This window comes from Coturnix japonica, chromosome 28 (assembly GCF_054131305.1).
Source record: "Coturnix japonica strain WE chromosome 28, WE-NBRP24, whole genome shotgun sequence".
Lineage (NCBI taxonomy): Eukaryota > Metazoa > Chordata > Aves > Galliformes > Phasianidae > Coturnix > Coturnix japonica.
The window spans coordinates 5,771,630-5,791,837 of NC_140690.1; the positions used below are offsets into that span (position 1 = coordinate 5,771,630).

Here is a 20,208-nt window from a genome sequence, read left to right on the forward strand (position 1 = left end):
TTGGATGCTATTCAGTATTTATGCACAGGAATCTTGATTAAACTGGATAAAAAAAAAAAGTATTTTCTTTAATGTTTGGGTTACCTGTGTATATATGCTTGTGTTGTTTGAAGGAACCACTTCTACTGTGTAAAACGTCACCTCTGTTATAACTAATTTCCATCTCTACAGCATTTTAGTGAATTGGAAAATAGTGTTAGGAAGCAAAGCCTGGATTTAATTTAGCTCTTGTTGGAAAGTGAAAGGTGTGTATAAATAAAAGCTGACCAATAAAGTAATAGCTGAGCAACCTGCTCAGTGCGGTAGATGTATTTTTCATGGAGTTGAGCACCATTTAAGAGGTTATTTGCTTCCACCTACTGACCGTTTGTGATATTACATACAGAAAACAGCGTAGTGCTTCGAATTCCCCCGTTCTTCATCTTTCATTCTGATGCAGGCCAGTGGAGCAGTGTGTGTATGCAGGAATTGTCTGCTGTCTGCATTCCATTCGTTTCAAATGGACAAGCAGTACACTAGCAATTGAAGTAACTCTTGAAGTTTCTTAGCTTGTGTAACTTGTTTCTGTTTTGTTTTGGTTATTGTGTGTTATACTGCTAAGAAAGTAGTGGAAAGAGGTAAGGATAGCAGGGAGACACCAAACTAAAAGAAAGAAGTATAATACAAACTATTCACAGCTATTGTTTGGGTTAGTATGGCTGGTGGTTGCTTGAGTGCATCCAGCTTTTTGCTGTTCAGAAAGTAAAACTATACATTTTACATGTGTAAAATAATTGTGTGATTGCCAGAGTAATGCAGATAATCTGTGCTGTCTAGGGCTTTTCTTTCACTTCTCTTCAGTAACACCTCTATTATGCGAACACAGGTTGAAGGTGCTGGATGTGATTTCCTAGGGCCTAACGTATTAAAGTTCAGCATCTGTGGAACATTAAAAATATAGTATCAGGGTGAAGGAAGGGAGCCTTCTCAGGAATGAAATAGATGTCACATCTGATGTATTTTGTACTGTGGCCTTCCAGTAGATTTTGCTGTTGACTTACATAAATCATTAGTTTACCTGCAAACTAGCACTGGAAGAAAAAACTCCTTCTCTGGGAAGCTGTAATACTCAGTACAAGCATATGTTTCATGTCTGTTAATTAGGAAGTATTCTAAAACTGATAAAGGTTGGAAAGAACTTTTTAAGGTTACCTTTCAGAGCTCCATACCAACAAAAAAGGCTGAGTGTAACTGCAGTTCTGCTGTTAAACATACGTGGCCCTTACGGTACTTTGACTCTTATGAGTCGTATTTCCCCTTAATAACTCTTGATATGCTGCATAAAGCCTTGGTTTGCTTCCTTCCTGCTACTCAAAGTAACAGACAAGATAATTAATTACCTTTTGTTGTGATGAATCAGTGCTCAATACCCAAGCTCTCAGAGTATTTATAATATTATAATTTAACTGGCAGTTATGCAGTGGCACCTAGTAAAATGTGAAGAATTTTGAGTACTACTTTCCACAAGTGCTACCTGAATCTTGGCTTATATTTTGAATGTAAAGAGTGTTTGAGATACTTGTTTGTAAATGAGGTGTAAAACTAACTAAAATAAGAGATTGCTTCTCTGGAGATAGTCTGGAGAAGTGACAGAGAATTGGATATGCCTCATGAAAATGTCTTTAATGTATCTTGCTGAGAATGAAAACAATTTTTCATGGAACCTTTATTCATTTTATTTCATTAAATGATTCCTTTTTAAATATTTTATGAATAAATGGCTAAGGTAAGAAGTCTTTGATATTGAAATAGCGTCAGTATATTTAAGATGAATAGACGTGGTGCTGAGGAAACACAGCTTCTTTATTTAATTTGCTTGCATTTTTAATGGGAGCTGCTATTGGCTGTCAGCCTTAAATCTGTAGTTTGAGATTTATGTAACAGGTGACTTCAAAATTTGATGAGAATGGTTCTAGGTTCGCTTTAAGGCTGGGGAAGCAACAAAAAGGGCCTTATCAACAGAAGTCTCTGAATTTGTAATATGTGAGAAAAATGAGCTTCAGGGTGTGCCACCATGGAAAAAGCAAAGTTAAATACAGTGAAAAAATATAATAGGTCACTAACCTTGTGTACAGTCTAATGATGTGGAATATATTCAGTTTATTCTGTTTTCAGGAGTGACTTGTACAAAGGGAAAAGATGAAGACATAAGTGCCTTTCAGGCAATCAACTGTGATAACAATTGTCTCTGTATATTTCCACAGATAAAAAGGACGTATTCTCTAGCAGGTTATATGTTCTCTACTGTTCAAAGCTCTGAGAGTTCAGTGAGAATCAAAATTCCAAAGGAATAAGAGTAAAATGTTTTGGATGTCATTAGATTCGATACTGCTCGATTCCTGAAGTAAACATAAGTACAAAATGTGTGCACATACATAAATATAAACATGTAGATGTACATATAAAACAGGTGCTTGAGTATTCTTGCATATTGCAGCGAGATTCAGACATAAGTGTCTTCAACACATCCAGTAGTCCATGGTTATAAATGTGGACTCGTAACACATTGTAGACTTCAGAATCCTCACCAGCACTTCTGACAACAGATAGAAGATAGCACATTTCCTCTTAAGCTGATAGTTACCTTTTAACTTATTTCCTTTTTAATACTGATGGTAAAGGAGAGAGTAAATGACTGTTTTATCAAGATGCATGTAGAAAAAGCTTGTAGTACAAAGATGATTTAATTTTATCTTGTGCACTGGCTATGGCATATAGAAATCAGTTTGTTTTTTTCTAGTGCATCAGTCCTACCTTTACGTTTACAACACAAATGTTTGCAATGAAGTTCATTAAATTTTCAAAATGCCATAGTACTGAATATATTATCCTTTAGGGTACTGGTTATTAATAGTTAATATACAGTAAAATATAATAGTCTGAGTTACCTGCTCATTGAACATGGATGCCTTTTCTTGAATCCTGAGTTCTTCCCATCATTGTGAATGTGTGTTGTAACAGTGTCTTCTCTCTTTGTCTTTTCAGGATACTAGAGCGGAGTGCAATTCCTCTGTAGAAACTGAGGACAGAAAAGTAAGTGGCTTGTTTTAATGTCATTTATGTTTGGCAGCTCCAGTAAGTTACTGTTTCATTGTTTTAACTGTGCCACAATGTGTAATATTCAAGTTCTGTGGTTCAACTTCCCAAAGTTATTCTCTTTCAATGGACTTCTTTTGGCTACTGCACCTTTCTATGAATATTCAGCAGCTCCTCTTAATTGCAACCCAATTATTCTTGCAGGAAATGAAAGAGACTTGATAAACCAATGTAATCTCATATGCACTTGAGTTGTCCATGGAAATTCAGATTGTATTAAATACTGTTGTACAATCTCATATAGTATGTTGTTGAAGTTATTGCAGGAGAGCACAAACTGTTTTTGTTATGTGATGAAGGTTCTGCAGAATTTCAATGATTTACAGCATTTTCAGGAACAAAGAGGAAATTATTGAGTTAGACAAAAACATCCTAAGAATTCAATTAAGATACTGAAATGTGAGTGTAATTAGCTTGCAAACGCAAGAACTTGCATAAAGAGTTGTCTGGTTGTCCTCCTCACTTCCTTAATTCGTTGGAGCGTATTGAAAGAACATAGATGTTGTAATTAACAATCCTTGTGTGGCGTGTCTCAGGTTTGGTCTCAAAACTGAAGCCTCTGTTGAGTTGAAATGGCAGCTTTTCGGTCCAGGGATATGGGTTACTAACGGCCTGTTCTGAGATAATCAAAGAAAAACATATCAGTTTTATTAAATAATAATGTGTTTTTATTGCTTACTGTATTGCACGTGTCTGTTGGTACTGTAAATAAGGGGCTTAGTGTAATTTGTAGAACCTGGAACATTGTAAATAATTATTTTTATCTATGTTGAAATCAAGACAAACTACTGCAATTAAGACATGCGTAATTAGCATCTCATAATTTGCACTTCCATAATGAAATATATTCCTAATGAACTGTATCATTAGTAATTAATGAAAAATTTTCCAAGCTAACAACAAAATGTCTGCAAGGTGCCTTCCTCTTCTTACCAACTTTCTTCTTGATGCTCCTTAATCTTTCTGAAGAAGAAATGTATGAAGCCTTTGATAAAGTTTCGACTGAAGGCAGACTTAAATTTTGTACAAGTAATTATTATTTTGAATTCTGTTGTTCTACAAATGTCAAAATGTCGTCTCATGTCCTTAATGATGTTGACTGTTATCTGTGTGTCTCTTAATTGTTACTTTTCCTGAATGTTTTATGTTAGATTCTACCTTTTTTTTTTTTTTTTTCTGTGAGGTTAGAAGTCTTCAAGTTTTAAAATGACAGCTGACAAATAGCCAGTGGTCTGTGGTAATCAACTGGTATTATTCCTTTGTGATCTCCTCATCCTTTGGATACAGATGAACTCCAGTCTCAGCATCACTTTAAGATTGCTAGTATGTAAAACAGTAGTTTTTCAATTGTTCTTATAACAGTTTAATCATTTTTCAATAGCTGAAAAATGCACCCCCAAAGTATTTTCTCAGTCTTTTGTTTATTCTGAGTTCATATCTTTGTTTGGTCTTAAACATGTGGAAAATATTTGCTATATGGGACTTGAATTGAACAGGAGTCTTCAAAAGTATGGGGGGGGGGAGGGAGGGTAGGGGAACCGAGAGGAAAAAAGCAGTATTTCTCCCTGTCCTACCCTGCCTTTAAGGTCTGAACAGAACACGAGGGAATACTTTGTTTTGCTCTGCAATTGTTGCCTTGTCATCAAAGAAATTCACTCCAGTGCTGTGAAACCAGCATTCTCCTATGGGGTTATTTTCCTCGTACTGTCCTACCCTCCCTTTTTATTTTATTCTGAGATGGAGAACTGTTTGAGACACTGAAATCTGACTGGAAAGTTAACTTGCAATGGCTGTTCTGTGCTGGGTAATTTCGTTGCATCTGGATTTCACTGTGCTTGGGATGTTTTGTTCTTCATATTCGGTTTCTTCATTTTTGCTTGATTTCAGTGTACTCTTTTTAGTAATAGACTCATATTTGCTGTAATGTGCAATGACAGTCTCTTCAGTATTCCTTTCAGGAAAGTAAATGCTGACCATTAACTAGCAGCTATGTTATTAGCTTGGGTAACTGAAGGTCACCCAGGATATCTTGCTTCATTTTCTGTTCTTGAAGTAGCTCATGGAGAGAATGTTTTTGAGATGCATCTTGACTTAAAAATTTACCGGGTTTGAGCTCAGAGTGCAGAGGCTTTATGAGAGCAATAGACTTAATGGGTGTGCATTAGGTCAATAACATGATAGGTCAGTAAGTCAGAAAATTTCCCTGTAGCGACATAACGTTTCATCACTCTCTTGTTACTTTCTGTGGGATATGGTAGAGGCAGCACTGCCTTTCCTTATGTATTTTGAAGGAAAAAAAAAAAAAAATTATTTTGGTTTTAGTACCATCTGTCAGAGGATTTTCAGGCACTTCACAAATTAAAAACACTTTTAAGGAAAGTACTTACATTTATATGGCTCAAGTTAAATATATGGAGATAGAATGATGAAGGGAAGACAGAGGGATGGCTGCAAAGTTGGTCTTACTAGTTGGAAAAGAACTACTTTAACATTGTTCTTTAAGTTAATGTGAGTGGAAATTAATAATGGTATCAAATAGAGCTTATGAGTTAGTCTGTCCATGATACTTAACTGCATACATTTAAGATATCACTATAATGCTGTTTCCTTTTGTTGTGAACCCTTCTTCTGTTTAGGACTTGTGGATCTACTTATTTTTTTTACCTTTTGAGGACATTATGCAATCTGTATCATTTTGGAATGTTTGGGGTATATTTTTTCCCACCTTAAATGGAATTTTTTGTTGAGTATGGCTTGCAGACTCAAATGTATTGTATCAAGGTGTTCTATACAAGTGCCTTTATTATGTTAGGTGACTGTTCTATGAATTGTGCTTGGGTATAGATTCAGTCGAATCTTATGCAATGCTAATGGACCTCCTGGTGTCTGCTGGAGTGAACGAATAATTCCTATTTCTTCTGCCTCTTTAGCTGTGGGACAAATAAGAGTATTATTGAAGCATCATATGACAGGATAGAATGTAGAGGAAACAAGTGGGAATGATGCACGAGATAGAATAACGAGCTGTTCGGATAATGTCTACCTGTCACCGTATGCCAAAAGTTCCCACTGAGATCTCAGCTCTTAAGTTGGATTTGAATGACATTCCTGGAGTTGTTTTCATCACAGAGGTGGAATTTTTCAGAAAGGTGAAATAATCTCAGACTTATTTTCTTTTGCAGAAAAGCTGCTCGAAATCTGTGGCTCCCTTGGTAATATTTTTAATTCTAGATTTTGTGCTCTCCATATAACTACAAAATCAGACAGTGAGTTGAATCAGACCTGTATTCTGAATTCCATAGGTATAATTTTATGTTATTTTTACGTAAGAATGTATAATTCTTTATGTAACTCTTAATATATTTTTAGTGGTATCTTTAAAATCTAAGGATCCTCCATTTCCTTGTCTTAGTTTATGTTCTTTGCAAATAGAAACGTTAGTTATAGAAATATGGACAGCCGAAGCTTGCCTTAGAACCTAATGTGCAGTGTTGGTTGGCTTAATAAGTATAGGAAACACTGAAGAAAGGAAATAGTCAGAAATCCAGTCAATTTCCTGGCATGTAGATTGTCACAGTGCAAAGCCTTGTTGGAAGGTTCCACAGCATTTGAATGATCATAATGGCAGTCCTATTACTGCTCTCTTGTTCTTTCTGTCACTGACATGCAATTATGGAATTTCACAACTGAAGTGATGACAATTGCTTGTGTGTGTCTGTCTTTCCTTTTCATCCAACTGTATCGAGCAATCCGTAATTTGATAAAGTGGAATTGAAATGACAGACTTGATACAAGTGCCAAAACAATAATTTGACCTCCCACTGAAGTGTTAATGTGTTCAGCTTTATGACTTTTACTCATGCAGAATACACATAAGGAATGTGTATGGTATGTTTATTATGTTAGAATACCAGCTAAGGCAGATTGCTACTCAGCTGGCTGAAGCTGAGCCAACGGATGTTTCTATTTGAAAGGATATCTAAGAAAGGGCAAAAACTGTTGTATGGCAGCTGAGAGAGAGAGGAGTGAGAGAATATAAGAGAAACAACCCTGCACAGAGGTCAGTGAAAGAGCATCTTTCACTGGGGGGGAGGGAGGGAAGAGATACTTCAGCAGCTGGAGCAGTGATTTTGCCGTTGTGGTGAAAGCAGACTCTTGCAGCAGTGCACAGGGTGGTGTGTAATCCAGAGAGCTGTGGTCCTCCAGCCTGCCAGAACCGTTCCGTGGCTGCTGGTCACACCACATAGGGTGCCCTGCACCCTTAGCAAACCTGCTGTGTGCTCCCCAGGTTGGAGGGATGTGCTGTGTACTGTGTTGTACACTTTGAAACAAGTGTGGCTGGTTCATTAAGCGAGGTGGAATCTAGTCGTGATGACAGGAATGAAATAGGTCAGCATTTGATGGGTTACGGAACCAAAATAGGTTGCAGAGCAACTCCTAAGAGGACTTCAGATAATGAGGCCACTGTGGGAAGCCACTTAGAGTGTTAGTGTTCACAGAGAATCAGTGAATCGATCCAATAGGGTATTTATTCTTGCATAACATCCCCAGATGGTAACGTTTTGAAAATATAGATAATACTTTTCTTCTGTTACGCATCAGGCTTGTTGATGTGCTTTTTTTATTAGACAAGTAATCTCGCAGATGTTGTTTCATTAAACTGAGGTACAGAGATACATTCCATTAATTTTCTATTCCCAAGTTCTAGGCAATGCGTTTTAATTTTCTTTCCTTAAAAATTGCAGGACAGCATTTCATGTATGAAGTGATACACAGATTGCACATTAACTGATTAAACTTAGCAGAACACCGCTAATGGAACACTTGCTAACTTGTCTTTTCAAGTTCTTTAAAAGATAAAATTAATAAATACGCAGCTTTTATTGTTAATTCAAAATATCAGGAAATGGTGCTTCTTAGAGAAAACAGAGGAGCCATAAAATAAGTTATTTTTCCTTATATCTGTATGCCTACATAGTCAGCCTGGGGTTTGTATTCTGAAATACGTGGGACTCAGAAATGTTAGTTTTCCATATTCAAACCTCAGTTTTTGGAAGTAAATGCACTTTAAAAGAAAGTATATTTTTAAAAGTATTAAACTTTTCCTTTTTTCCTGGCTGAAAACATATGGCTGGCCATCTGTGCTTAGCCATATAAGTGTTTCTACACTGCACTTTAATTTTCCTTGCGGTGAGAAGTAAGCCTCTGTTGACTACAGAAGTGTTAGGAAGGCATTACATTTTCATGACGTTTCCTCAGAGAGGCTTATGGGTGAGGTGGGAGTCTGGAGGTTAGATTTTTCTGCAGGTAAAATTTGGGGAACGGAGTTCTTTCGTAATTTAAGCCCTTGTAACAGAGGTCCTGTTGTAATAAGCACACAAACAGTGCTATTCAGGAGATTACAGTTGCTTTCTAATAATTTAATGGTGTACCTGATATGCTGTCAAACTGCTTCATTTCTAGTGGAAAACAAGAAATGTAGGGGAACTGGAATGAGTGAGACTAGTGAGAAAGCTATGCTTCCAAATGTGTACCTGCCAGTAATCTTTTGTTTGTGTGTACAGACAGAAAGAAATGCTGCATGTCTTGTGGAAAGGAGTCCATGACTCCTTCAACTTCTAATGTTTCAGCACTTTCTTGAGAAGCAGAGGGTGATTTTACAGAATATAAACGAAGAGGGAAAACTCAATTTCATTTGTTGAGTTTGGTCTTTTCCCGCTGTTTAGGTGTAAATTGTTTAGATGGCTTTCCAGGTGTACATGTGTGGCTAGATTATCAGTGGCAGATTGCTTTCATCATATTTGAGGGGGACAGAATGGGTCAGACTATTGTTTGCTAAATTAATATCTGGGAAGTAATCCAACCTGATTAATGGGATTGCTATGATTGAATGATAAAAGGAGAGATGGATGTAGAAGTCTTTTTTTATATCTGCTGTCTCTATTACCTTCCCAGTACCTGGAACGCATGCAATAATACACTTCTATTCAGTAATCCAATTCATTTCCCATTGATGCTAGTTAGTCATGTTTGTTGTTTTGTTTTTATAATATTGGATCTCATCCCAGGTAAATTATTTTGCTGTAGCAGTACATTGCTTTCTACAGCTGCCTAGACTTCTGGTGTTGGTTGGTTTATAGTTCAGTTACCTTAGAACTGACTTGTTCAATAATCGCAGCACAGTCTACTTTTCTCTGAACTCTGCGATTATGAGGCTTAGGTTTAAATGTACATCTCTGTTTGGAAATTAGGTTCTATGCACTTATATCATCTCTAAAATCTCGTTGATGAATTTTAGGGGGGAAAAGTAAACTTAATCCTTTTTTTCCTCATTTTTCTTAAACAGGTATGTTTTAGTGTCTGTATGTGATATATGATTGATAGACTTTATGGTTTATATCTAAACCATACCCTGTCCAGAAATGACTTATGTAATCATAGCAGTTTTGCACAATTCAGCTGAAAATTTCTTGCTGTTGATTGAGGTCAGAAAAATCCTGGGGTTCTGCAATTTATCCTAGGTGCTCGAATACTGAAATAGGACACCCAAGGCAGTACTGAAATAGCTGCTGTGGGAGAGGTGGTGATGGAATGCATGCCATATAACAGCTTCTGAAAGCATTCAGGGGTTATGTCTTAAAATACAGTCTAAGTATTGAAAGAAGAATTCTGATTTTCAAAGTATGAAAGCTCTGTTTTCTGCAAGCAGACTAACATACAGAAGTGCTTGTTTATATTTTTCTGGATAATGATGATATGAATCCTATTCAAGTTTCAACTCTCAAATTTAGATAAGTTGCTCAAAAGTATCGAGAACTGATAGAACATGGCAATTTATTACTATTATTAATATATATTTTGATGGATTGCCCGAAATCTAGTAAGGAACACTTGCATTTTCATGAAAATCTATTTCATCAAAGATTGTTTTGCCTGACTTCTGGGTGTCTGCAGGGATGGGGTACGCCCCCACCTCTGGGCAGCCTGTGCCAGTGCTTCCTTACCCTCCTCATTAATGAATAAATAAAAACACTGCTTTGAGATCAGTCTTGCCATGGAGTCTGAGAATTTGTTTCTGATATTCCACGTGATTTATTGTAAGTAAATAAAATCATGCCCTTAACAAGTCAGTTTTAAGGCTTACTCCTGATTACGCAGATAGTCTAGAGAACTGTAATTTCTTATATGATAGAGGTATCAGTCTGGGAAAAACTGGATTGATTTACTCTGTATAACTCACAAGGATACTGGAAATACTAAGGATTTTCATGTGCCTTCACATACGTGCAGTACTTGCTATGCCCATTGAAATAATTAAGATCAATTGAGTAAGGCTTCTCTACTTAAATTACTGCCTTGGGAATAGCTATGAGTCCTGTGGGACTTCATCTTATAGCACGGAATGAAAAGCATTCAATTTCATCTTAGGAAAGCAAGGCAGACAGAGGCCTGTGTTGGTTTATAGCCTCAGCTGAACCCAATGCAAATATTGGTTATTGCTACTATGTCTGAAGGTTATTGGGTCCAAAACTTTTAATATAGTTAATATAGGTAAAAATTGTATTTGAAATAAAGTGCCTTTTAGAAGATCTGCTTCTTCATAAGAATGTAAATACAAAGGCTCTCAAGGGATGTCAGCTTTTATTTTGGGGCTCTCCCTCTTGAAATGTGGCTTGCTTACCTTCTTCATTGGAAGCAAAGAGCAGTATATGCGGTGTATTACAGTCAAGCACAGATAATAAATATCCAGTCAGATCAGAACTAGGGGCAAGTTATTCTGTATGCTAATAGACTTAGTAACACCTATCAAAATACTCCCCTCTTTCACATCCAATTCTTGCCTTTTCAAAACTGGTTTGGAAAGCCTGGTGACACAATATTTGCTTTGTAAGAAGGTGTTCTTGTAAATATTAGTGTTCTTAACCTACCTTTTATTTTCATCTGTGTTTAAAACCTACTCAAATTTGATTATGTTTCAGAAGATCTCACTCATTAAGTTTGATCTTTCCTTTAAAAGAGTAGTTCTTGTATAAGGACTACAAATCTCTTCATATAATCTATTAAGAGTTGTGCATACTGCTAAGACTTGGTCAGTTTTAGCCTTAAAGATGACCAGTAGAATTTTGGCAGGTTCTGGATGAAATAGCTTACATAACCAGAAGGTGGCAGTGTAAGCTTAAAAAATAAGAATTAAGGCATTTACTTAGTAAATCAATTTTTAAAGGAGGGTTTTGTTTTGGTTTCTTGTTTTCCTCCACAGCAACCCAATTTCATAACAACTTCTAAATCATTATAAGCCTTGTTCATCCTTGACATAAGCCTGTATTTTTATTTTGTCCTGTTTTAGATCTGATGGAACTCCCCAGTAACTTTTGCTCCTGATTCCATGTATCGTATCCTGATTTGGTGCACTGTCACTTAATTTTTTTTTGTTAGCACTTTGCATAACAAAATTGCTAGCATTTTTTAAGTTACTTATCTCAAGCCAGTCTTTCACTTCATTTTAATGTGTCATATGTATAGTATCCATATCATGCTGTCAACTGATGTTACTGTAATGTATTTACACTTGCAAAGGTGTTAGCCCTGCAGATGCTGAAAAGAAATGCCAGGACTGATGTAAGAAAGGATGAGTGTTTTCCTTTTCTGAGTGTGTTTATATAACATGAAACATAGAGGAAGTTGCTTCCTAATGGTTTCCTAAATAAACCAAAAAATCCTAAAAATTGCTACTGATTATAATACTGTACTAAATAAAAAATTACCAAAATTATAAACGTTAATGAAACCAGCTCAGTCGCTTTAAATGATGGTTTGGCAAATGAAAGATCCTTTATTCTTTCCCCTCTTGTTTTTCCTTGAGGTAATGGAAAATGAAAAATGTTCTGTAAATGTCAAAAACACGATAAAGAATGAATCCTTTGGGTGAGTTAATGAAACCTTTTTGCCTGGTGGCAAGTGGCAGACCCTCATCTCTACAATGACTGGCGCTAGGATTCTCTGAGCAGTAATATCTGAAGAGCTGTGCAGCAATTCCATCACTAATTTCTAGTTTACTTAAAGTCTCCTTGGCACCTCTCTTAAACAGAAAGGAAAAACAGTGGAATTGCTATAACATCTTCCCTGCAACTACTGCTATAGTTTTTTGTTGCTTCTTTCATGGAGATCTGCCATCTACTGTACACGTATCAAAAACAATAACATTGCATGGGTTGTGGAATCCATGTGTTCTCCATCACAATTTAATTACTAACTAAACTGTATGAACAACATACAATACTACGTATTTAATATTAGGTATTATAATACATAATTATAAGATAATATTGTATGTTGTTTGTGCAATTGAGTTACTAATTAAATTAGATATCTGAGATGCATAAAAAGGATTTTTTGTTTGCCTCTATGATTTCAGACTCTCAATCTGTGTTGATGCAGTTGCAGCGGTATGTAGCATATGTTAATGGTATAAATAACAAGAAATTGAATTGAAAAGTGAAAATGAAGTATGGAATATCCCTCAAAAGGAAAGTTAATAGATCATGCACATTACTCTTTTTCATTGTAAAACTGAAAATACTTACATTGAGAAGTATGTCTGCAGTGATGAAATGATTTTATTTTTTCCCTGAAATACTGGAGTACTTCAACAATATGTATGTGCATTCTACTGTTTTACATAGCAGATAATGGATTCAGGCCTTCTAACCAATGAAGAATGCTGAAGAAACAGCTGTTCCTTACAGTATTCTTTTGGTTATAAATACATTTGTCTTAGAGGCTTTCTGCAAAGTTTGCACAAAACAATGCTAGTTAATATGAGTAGAGATTATATGTTAATAGTGTGTGGTAAATGGTTCCAATGTAAGACCTATTAAAATCTGTTGAGATTTTGCAAACAGAAGTGGAATTAATCATACGTGTTTACAACAATTATCTGAATATCCTTACTTTCACTACAGCTTCCTGTGAATAGAATTCTTTATCTCAAAAAGCACCTCTAAGGTTAGTATTTGTTTATTTTAAATCTTGGCAGAGCACGTAGCGGGTTTTCTTGATAATTTACTTATATCTCTTTTAAGTAAAGTTTGGTTTGGACCTGGTTGTTTTTAAATTTGTTTCCTTCACGGCCTTATCATGAGATAGATGGCTTGGAGCTCATGAGTGGTCTTTTTAGTTATATATTTAGTGTGGTTGAAAGGGTGATGTTTGTTGAAGTGGCAAAATGTGAAACTGTCAGGAGAACAAAAAAATGATAAATGGAAGTTCAAAGAACACATTTTTAAATAAGTCAATTTGGTAATTAGAAGTTGGAATACCAGTAGGTTTTCACAGTAGGGAGGACAGCAGGGAAGGCAAAGAGTGCTAATTTTATTTTAATTAAGCTGTTCAGTTAATCAGAATCAGAGGATTCTGCTACTAAGTGGGAAAGGAGGAGCAGTATGATGTTACAGACTTGCTCTGTGTTTGACTCTGTCAAGTGGCATCCATTTTATTGTGGTTGCAGTTTGAAGTGTTTTCAAGTATTATTGAAGGAGATACTCAAATTGAGAGCATGTGTACAAGTAATAAAGTAGCTCACTTGATCTCTCTCCGGGCCTGTGGCTTTTGTCAGTCTCAGGGAGCTCTTAGGGCTAAGCTCTTTCTCATCTTAATGAGAAAGAGCAGTAGGTAGAACAACGGTCCTGCTTGTTGAGAGTAAATGTACGAAACATAGTTTTTAATTTTTATCATTACAACTCTGTGCTTAAACTAGAAACATGTGGCTTACATTATGACATGGTTCATATGGGACAACAGTCATCATGATTTGCTATCAGGATCTTCAAAGAGCAGCAGTTAGGTCCTCTTAAGTCACGGCTGTGAATAGTAATTACAGAGAGCTATTTGCTTTCTATGAATAAAGTGTTTCACCCATATAGAGATTACTTCAAAACCAAAATCTAGCTTAGTGTAGAAAGTAGCTTGTTTATGTAACTGTGGTTTAGCTATCACGCATAACGTGCTTTAACTCAAGCAGAAATGTTCAAGCAGGATAGTGTCCCCAGTGATATGCCCTTTCAGAACAGGAGTTTAACAGCTCCTGTTATTAGATGATTCTTTGTTGCACTTGGTTTCCCAATACCCTGATTTCTCAGCTTGCCCATTTATACATTCCTATACAGTGTTTTGTTGAATTGTTTTTATTATTATGATTTCAGTCCTTAGTCTGCTCTTTGCCAGCAAATATGGATTCTTATGCTACCTTTGTCTAACAGAAGATTGTAAATATAATCCCTATTTAAAGTGAGAAGCCTTGTATTGGTATTCTACAAAGCTCTTGTAACCTGTTTCCTTCCAATGTAAGCTTTGATGCTTTTTTTCCCCAAGTTAAATTTAGCATGGAATCATTTTATTTTATTTTTTAATGAAATCGTATGTAGCTTCTGTAAGGAGCTATTGGCTTTTTTATTTGTAAGTTTGCGACTGTTCTGTGTCTTATAGTAGGTAAAGTATATTTCTAGTAAGGAATCGAATTAATTTTGAGTTTGTGCTCTCAAATTGTATGCTTGCATTCCTTAGTTTATTAGTCACTACTCAGAACTCATCTAGGAGTTCTGTAAAGCTCTGGCTACGGTGTTTGGTAATACCTATGCAGTTGAAATGTTCTATTTAGTACTATCATAATGTGTGATTTGTGTCTTTATTGAGAATGTGCCTATTGGTTTTACGTGCCTCGGGAACACAAAACAGCCCTACATCTGGCATAGAAACTGTCCCACAGAAGTAATTGCTGTTTAGTAGGTGGATGAGTTGTGAAATGCTTCCCAGAAGAACTTTTTTTCTTTAAAGCCATACAATTTCGTCATTTAAAATGTGTGCAGTTGCTGGTTCGTGATCCATGATGCACCACAAACAGTAATGGCTTATCTCTACTCAAGTACAAATTGCTGTTGGAAAATGCCTAACATGCTGTTTATATTTCAGTGCTGTAATTTATTGTTTTGCCTCCTCCTACTGATGTTAGTATGCTCTATAATGATTATTTTGTGGAAAAAGAAGTCACGGTTATATCTTCTTAATGCTATTGTTTGAGTTAGAGTGTGTTGATGGGGAAAATGTATTTCATATGGGCAGGTCTCTGAAATGAATTTTAGCCTAGGAATTTGGAATAGTAGGCTGTAAGACTGCGGGAGAAACTTAGCTATGTGGTATGGATTTTAAATAAGTAACAACTATATTGAGTAATACAATAGTTATGTGAAGTGCTAAATTGCTCAAGCCGAAGTTATTGAACTCAGGTACCTAAAGGTGTGTATTTGATTTTAATTTATTTGATATCCAGAGTTTGAGGTGACCATAATTGATAATGGAAATCAGTGATGACAGTTTATATGTAACAGCTGTTAAAAGTTAAAGTGCTTATGGATATTTTAGCATTTGCAAATAAATTAGAGCCGTCTGGTCTGGTGTGTGATGGGTTGTATTTAATTGCATTCACTGATGAAAAGTCAGAGCTTGATTCATAGTGTGACCGTTTCAGTGATACTCATCCCCTTGCCTCCTCTTCCCCCTCCTTCCATTTTCTCTATTTCCTGTCTTCTGAAGGTTATTTATTTAGGTTTTTCTCAGTGGAGCACAATTCCACGTTCCCACCTGTTGAACTGTGTATGTTGTCTCTTCCAAGGATATGCCAGTAAGCACATCTGAAAATGCATCTGATGAACCTCTCAAAAATCCATGCCTGATGTTGCAATCATTCTTGTCCACTGTTTTGGATGGTATATCAATTAGATTAAATATCTTGATTATTCAAAGAAGTTTACCTTAATGACCTGCAATTACTTTAATGGCCTTGAAATTCAAAAGGTAGGAAGGCACTATGTTTCTTTAAATGAACATTAAATATAAAATGTCTCTGACTGTTGTGAAAAGCCAATTTTATTGCTGTTTAAATTATTCAAAATCAATATTTTACTATTAGCTATAGTTAAGAAGTTTATGAAGACAGAAGCATCTAAAAGCTACCTTTTAAAACATTGAGTAATTGCATGTTGTTGTTAAAATAACAGGTTATTTACCATGTATCACTGCTTCAGAAAGTAACCTCTTTATTTCTTATAGAGTTGGTGTTGCAGCACACTGTATCTGTGTCTATTTCTCTCTAAATATACTGTACAAGTCACTGTCTTTGTAACCAGAGGATGTCTTGGATCAGCCTACACCATTGCAGCAGTGTTTCGTAATTGGGGGTTATTCCAAAATGGAAATTACTGCTAATACTCAAGTACACACTGCTTTAAATAAGTCCAAATTTTCATAACAATGGAGTATAATATAATTAAAAGGGAGGGTGTAAAACAGCATTATTATTTTTATCCTTCTTCACAGGAATTGCACTGTACTTTAAAGTATAAAATCTCCACAGAAATGAAAGAAAAATACCAACACTTTTTCTTACCAATGTAAAAAACAGGTGAATGTTTTAAGCTCTGTGTTAATCAGGCTTGTATGTGTTCCCTGAAGTTCAAGGCAATCATGCTTGCTGGCAGATTTTCAGTGAAGATGATATTGATTAGTTTTGACCATTCAGAAACCAAACCAAAGACATCCATTTTCCATTCTGCTCTGTAACAAATGAAATAATTTTAAGTTTTTGTAAGTTTACAATAAAAAAATGCAAGTCTTGAGCTTCAGTTCACACTGGGAAGTTCTTGAGATTTGAGGCATGAGATTTTCTGTGGATTTATGGTTTTTTTTTGTTTTGTTTGTTTTTGTTTTTTTTCCTTTGGCTGATTCAAGATAAATATACCTGATTTTGTTTACCCTCTGATTAGGTGAATGTGTAAGGTAACTTCAGTGAAATCAATAGGAGTTAGTTTTCATCTTACGCAAGATTAACACCACTGATTTTAATGGACTTGACTATTTTTAGGTCATGTTAAATGAGAACTGAATTGCCTTTATGAAGTTGGGAAATGAATGCAAGTTCATAAGAACTCCTCATTTTGAATTACATTTTGTTTTTAATAAGTATCTGCAAGTACTGTTCTCAACAGTGTTTTGAAGTAGCTGCAATAACTTTAGAATATGAGGTAACCCACTTGCAACTTGTTACTGATTTTGTATTCATAATAAAATATGAACATAAATAACAATTGAAATATTATAATGTACGCTTACTGCTTCAGATATGTCTGAAATATGCGTTGCATTTCAGTATCTCATTTAATTCTGCTCAACTGTCTTCACCATTCAGTAAGACAGAGTATTTTCTTACTATTTTATGTCATTTTTCAATGTTGGTATTCAGTGTTAAATATCAAACTAACTAAAGAAAGAAGCCCAAACTTTCTTCTTCTACAGAGATATTGATTCAGAGAAACTCCTGAGTTTTGTTGAGCCCACCTCTCTTCAGGACAGTGTGCTAGGGCTTTAATTAAGCTAGTTACGTGTAGGAAGGCTGAGGGAAAAAAAATATATATATATATATATATATATGTGTGTGTGTGTATATGTGTGTGTATATATATATGTGTGTATATGTGTGTGTATATATATGTGTATATATGTGTGTGTATATATATATGTATATATATGTGTGTGTGTATATATATGTGTATATATATATATATTTCCCCTGTTTAATTGTTAAAGATTTATTTTTTTAATTACTTTGTTAACTTGTTCAGCTAGTGGTGCATTTGTTGTGTTCTAAAAACAGTGTTGATGCTTAAATGGTGTTGGTATTTAAGCATATACATTCTATTTGAGCCTCTTGAATTCTTTGGAGTTTATTCTACACGTTTTGTCTCGCTCAGAGCTAATGAACTTCGTTTCAACTGGAGTTGAGTTGCTGACCAGTTACTTCTTGTTTTAACTTCAAAATGACATTAATTTTTCAAACTCCTTGTGAATTTTCAATGCTTACCATGACCTATTGCTTCAAGTTTCATGAAAATAAAGCATTTCACTGTGTTCAAAATGTAACCTTTTTTATCTGCATATTTCTTGTAGGCTATGCTGGCTTATTTCCACTGCAATACATTAGAATGGGAAAGTATTAAAAAAATATTGATTTCTCATTTATAATTCTGAAGTGACATATTGAAATGAAATTTGGATGCCATCCAGCCCTCAGATAACATTGGCTTTATTGGATGAAGCGAGATGATCTCATTCTAATGAATATGCTAGTTCTACATGAAAAGTGCAGAGAAAATAAACTGGAGATTTGGTAGCTCAATACTGTTGACTGTTAAGGTTTCTAATTGTTTAAATATGCCACTTTATATATTTTACATTCAATGTACAGGAAAATAATCACTTTGGTTTCTCTCCCCTCTGTTTCCTTCTTTAAAAAGAAAAAAAAAAATAATCAATTAAATATCCTGGTATGAATTTATTTGCAATTACTGTGTTTTAAATGTGTTAAACATGAATACACACATTATACGCACAGAGTTCTGATTTACGTCCCGCATCACTCTTGGTTAAAACAAAGCTTATTTAATCAGATGAAGTTGGAAACAAGGGATTTCAAACCCTTCATCCTAACCTCAAAGTGTTACCCTAAATCCGTGAGCCCCACCTACATCATTTCAGTACTGCACATATTCTATCTTTAGCACTTTCTGTAGCAGGGAACGATCTGAAAATAAAGCTATTTTGATTACTAAGTGTGTCCTGTACATGGAGTGATGGCTATGTTCATTGATTTTAGTCTTTATTAATCTATTTGGCTTTCTTTCCTTTCTACCAATCAATCTAATGGTCACTGAACTAGCAGACATGGTTTCCACATTGGCTTTTTTAAATATGCTGTGCATCTTCTTGTCCATTAGGCTTCTAAAACTACTGTGCTCTTTGTTTTGTTTTGTTTGGTTTTTTGTTGTTGTTGTTTTGTACGTGGAAGTTAATGGAGGAAAGCTGCCTGTCATCAGATTTATGCAGAGTTGAGAGTGAGTGAATGCTGCCATCACCTAAGTTGCTGTTTATTTCACAGTGATTGAGCTTCCTGAGCTTGAGGGATTTTTGCAGGGCTGGATTTTTGTGGTTGATAGGTTTTTGGTGATTTGTCATAAAATCATTCCAACTGAGCTGTTTACTGGTCTGAGTACTTAATTACTACAGTAGCAGAGAATGGCATAAGCTGTAATTTTGACTGAAAATCATGTAAAAATGTGAAGTAGTTGATACTTTTTGTTGAGCAGTGTCTGTGGCTTTCTTCTGCTTTTACCCCATCATGTAAAATGAGATAAAGGAGCATACAAATGCATGTTTCATAGATTAAATTGAACATTTGAGATGTTGGGAGAGGATAATGATGAAAGCCCATAACTTTGCTCCTCTTGCTCAACTGGCTTTTGGAAATATGTGAACCACTCAGAAATGTACAGTTGGAACTGGACACCTTAAGTTACAGTGAGGAACTTTGCTTCCTATTGCAACAGTGCTGACAACTTTTCAATTAGAAGTCTTAGCCACAGGGTTTTCCACAATGTTGAACGTAATTCTTGTGCTTGTCTAATATTCTGAATCACATCATTTACTATTTTGGCACCAGGCATTTAACACTTCATGTATGTATTGCATGGGAAGTGAGATGTAGTAGATATTCGATGGCTGTGTTCATTATCTCATTGTAATTGACAGAAGTTTTGTCAATGTTTGCCATTAACTAAATCTGTTGATCTCTGAAACGCTGGAACTTATTCAGATCTGGAATTCATGTAAGAATAACTTGGGTATTCTGTTTATTAACTCTGATTTGGCTGTACTAGGCTTCCTGACTTTGTAAGCCTTGGAGCTGGGTGAACATGACAAATCCTGCCCCGTATCACAAACGTTTGTAAATAGAATTCATCAAATACATTTTGATGCAGAAAAAACTCAGAGAGTCCCCTTCATAAAACAGATGGTGATAGCAACACCTTTAGATTTGGTCGTTCTGTGTGCAAAACACTGTCGAGATTTAGGATGATCTCCATGATAGATATGCAGAAAATAGCAAGCACTGAGATAGAAACCAAGGAGATTGGTATCTTGGATGCTCAGGCAGAGGCAGTGCACAACGGTTCTGAAGTCTTTGCT

The 20,208-nt window shown here is 35.5% G+C and overlaps 1 protein-coding gene across 2 annotated transcripts in view; it reads left to right on the forward strand.

Annotated features, from left to right (window-relative positions):
• Positions 1-20,208, forward strand: part of LOC146756181 (rho GTPase-activating protein 32-like) — a 331,712-nt gene that overhangs the window by 51,189 nt on the left and 260,315 nt on the right. Inside the window, exon 4 of one of the 2 annotated variants that reach the window (XR_014937575.1) lies at positions 3,025-3,072. The gene's annotated coding sequence lies outside the window, so the exon portion shown is untranslated. Of the gene's footprint in view, positions 1-3,018; positions 3,073-20,208 lie in introns of those variants that run through there. The other variant, XM_085524871.1, reaches the window with a different exon arrangement.